Below are 3,892 nucleotides of genomic sequence, written 5' to 3' on the forward strand. Positions count from 1 at the left end.
GTCGTGGACCTGAAAAGTACCTGCAACTCAGGAGAACCAATGCAATATGTTGCAACCTTTTTATTATTACAGCAACAACTTGCGGGCCTGCTAGTACTCCACTAAGCTTTACTCCTTTATTATTTTGGGATCGGCTAGAGATGCTCTAGGGTGCACATTGGTGTCGTAATGAAGATGAAAATGTTAGATTATGATTTTATTATTTTTCAATATATTTATATCTCTTAGCAACGGCATGGGTATCACATACTAGTAGGCAATGTAAAAAAGAAAAAGGTACTCCCAAAGTCACCGGGAGGTGAGGTCCAACAAAACCAGTCCAGCTAGAAAGAAAAAGAAGGAAAACGAAAGCACGTTCCCAGACTTCAGATCCCCAATCCCGGAAAACCCTAGCCCCCAAATCGACTGAGTGCCGACCATGACTCCGACCCATCCCCATCCCCATCCCCAGCCACCGGCGGCCCGCAATGGTGTGATCTGAGGCTCTTGGCTCCTGCTGCTTCCATGGAGCGCGCACCGGAGCATCGCCTGCAAAAGCTCTCCGTCGCCGCCGGCGTCGGCGGTGAAGGCGGCGAGGACCGCCTCAGCGCGCTGCCGGACGACGTCCTCATCCACATCCTCCTCAAGCTCCGCGACGCCGCCCTCGCCGCTCGGACCAGCGTCCTCGCCCGCCGCTGGCGCCGCGTCTGGGCTCTCCTCCCGGAGCTCCATTTTCCCGTCGGCACCGACCCCGACCGGACACCGCCCACGATGCGCCGGCCCTCCGGCACCTCTTCGTCGCCGCCGTTGAGGCCACCCCGGATTCCGCTGCGGCATGGCTCCCCATCGCCGCGCGCCGCCTCTCTGGTGTCCTGCATTTCAACAACAGTAGGGACATGAATGAGGCCTCCGCCGGGGAAAGAGGTGCCTTGGAGTTGCCTTGCTTCGAGAAAGCAACCAAGGTCGTGCTCGATCTACATTACATTGCCCTCACCCTGCCGCCTTCCGGCGAATTTACCCGGCTCACCGATCTGGAGCTGGTTTGCATACAGCTGCACGGTCCGTGTAGCCTCAGCGACCTTGTCTCTTCCCCACGGTGTCCATCTCTGCTTCGCCTTTCCGTTTACGGTGTCATGGGTCTGGACAAGCTCACAATCCAGTCGGAATCTCTCCTACAATTGGAACTAAATGGTCTGTGCACCTTGCAGCAGCTCAATGTTGTTGCCTTGTCTCTGCAAAAACTAAGAGTGCACCGTTGCTTCACTGATGCTCCGGATCAAAGCCAACCAGTTGCTGACATCTCAGCCCCTCAGCTGGCGGCACTTGATTGGACCAGTGCTTATGATCCTAGCTCCGTTCTGTTTGGCGAGATGCCACATCTCCAACAACTCATCACCGGTCCGATTATTGTATATGGAGGAGATATGTTTTCTGCAAGCAATCGTCACAGCTTGATGCTTCCACATCGTTTTCACCACAACAGCAAACTTATTCTCATCCTTCTCTATCTACCGGTATGTGATTGTGAGTCAATCGGGCCAAACTCTGACTGAGAGTTAAACGTCAGGAATATGTCATTTGGAATACTTTACTTGTGAAACCAATACAAAAATTGAAAATTTACAACTATGCATGCACACAAGTGACTTGTTTAATTATTGTGTGCTAGTCACTTTGTAGAAATATGAGATTTTTGTGTCCTTAATTGTCCAACTATTATATTGCCTGCTGCATGACTTCCTATATATGAACCTACAGGTCTGTGGGGACGAACGATTCTTGATGGAAGAGATGACAGAGTTACCTAACATTACCAACTTGGGACTGATCGTATTGGCCTGTGGACATTCCTTTGGAGCCGGCTCATTCCATGTTCTCAAGATGTCTAGTGGTATAACAGAGCTGGCACTTCAACTTGACACTCGGAGCGACTGTAAGGTAACACTATACTTAGTTTGTGGCGAATCCTATTGCTTACTAGCATGTTGACCTACTCTTGCTGTTGGTTCGGGTTAGATACTGATGTGTTGCTTATTAAACTTGACGAAGTAATATACTACTCCCTTTGATCCATATGAGTTGTCGCTGAAACGGGTGTATCTAGACATATTTTAGCGCTAGATAACATCCGTTTGAGCGACAACTAATTTGGATCGGAGGGAGTACTTGGGTTCGTCACTTTGTAGTAGCTAGGTTTTATTTCAAAAGATTACATGTCTTTTGAAAATGTCAAAGCAAATTGATGGGGTCATATTTCCACTTTTCCAACATAAAATTGGAACCCTCATTTGATCTTCTTCAGCAAATACAAATACTTCTTTTATTTTTTCATGGGTTGATGATAGCATGATACATCAGCATTGGTATAGGGTTGATAATCTGTTGGCTGTACTTTTTTCTATATGCATACAACAATTATACTTTCAACAATATTTTGGTTCCAGATTAATTTGTCTGTGTTATTCTTCTGTAAATCTGTTGTTGGCAACTTGACATATCTAAGATTATCCATGCAGTCTAATAATTTCTAGTTTCATGTCTCTTATCTCAAACCATATGATTTGATATTAGTACTTATTAGAGCTGATATATATGCATCTTGTTTCAGGCATTTGCTGCGTGCCAATCAGGTTGCATTTGTGATGAGCCATCAAACTGGGAAACCGAGGACCTCGTGCTACCTTGCCTCAAAGTTTTGGCAATCAATGACCTGAGAGGAACTGAACGTGAACTCGCTCTTGTGAAAAGGCTATTCAAGTGGGCAACAATGCTAGAAAGGGTGGCAGTAATTTTCCATGACTCGGTCGATGAAAGCAACTGTGAAGAGTTGCGCCGGTTGTTACTAAGCTTCTCTAGGCCAGCAATATGCATGAAATTCTCGCATGGAGAATGTTTGTCATTTGACTAGGGCGCCAACTTTGCTGATTTGCTGTGGTTGTCAGATCAGTGTGCCTACTTTTGCGAGACTGAACTTTGGTAGCTTGTTTAAGTCCAGCAACTTGTTTCCAGTTTTTCTGAGACTGAACTCCTGTAACATGTTTAATTCTAGAACCTGTTTGGTCTCTGTGAGACTCAGCATGTTTAATTGGAACCTTGTTTCCAGTCTCATCCAGCTCGGTCGTTTTAGTTTTCCATTCAGTTCTTCCCTCTGTGCGTGGGCGGGTGTTCGCGTGAGAAAGACAAAAATGGGAAGCAAGCCTTGTGTTTTCTTTGTTTTTGCAGGAAACAAGTCGCTACTGTTTTGTCACACACAGACCGGAATCAAGTAGTTGAGTCTCGTGATGTAAAAAACAAAAAACAAAAAAAAAACACTAGTTGAGTCTCGTGTAAACTAAAAGAAAGTACAAATTAAAATCGATTTCAGCCTCACAAGTATTAGAAATAAGTTATGATATGTTGTTTTTCTCTCCCCACTCGCAGGGCGACTAGGGAAACCCTTCCTCCCCTCAATCTCCACCCATGAGCCCGTGGATTTGCCTCCCCTCCGCCCACCGCTTCGGCGGCCGGTGGTGGGGAGGTGATTTCTGATGCCTCGGCTTTGGTTAGTAGATAAGTAGAATTTTAGTCATTGCAGAGACGGCGGTCAGACGGATGATGGCGTTTTGGGCTCCATTCCTACACAAGTTCTTAAAAGGGACAGCAAAGTGCTTAAGAGCATCTCCAACACTTCACCCAAAACACTCCCCCAGTAACAACCACTTATTGGATGGTAAAAAAATTAACCACTTATTGGGGCTCGTGAATAACACTTGTCTGGTTATTAGGGATGGATGCTCCAGTAGTTCCCCAATAATAAATCTCAACATAAAGATGACCCACTTGTCAATTGGTAAGTGATGGCATGGCGGTGCTCAGGCGGATCTTCAGACGGTCTAACGAAACTTCGGCGCCGGCGGCAATGCTCCGGCGGGGG

At 46.6% G+C, this 3,892-nt stretch overlaps 1 pseudogene; it reads left to right on the plus strand.

Annotated features, from left to right (window-relative positions):
* Nucleotides 1-343: 343 nt before the first annotated feature.
* LOC119362170 lies at nt 344-3,085 on the plus strand (annotated as a pseudogene).
* Nucleotides 3,086-3,892: the final 807 nt, after the last annotated feature.

The sequence above is a fragment of the Triticum dicoccoides genome, chromosome 2B (assembly GCF_002162155.2).
Source record: "Triticum dicoccoides isolate Atlit2015 ecotype Zavitan chromosome 2B, WEW_v2.0, whole genome shotgun sequence".
Taxonomy (NCBI): Eukaryota; Viridiplantae; Streptophyta; class Magnoliopsida; order Poales; family Poaceae; genus Triticum; species Triticum dicoccoides.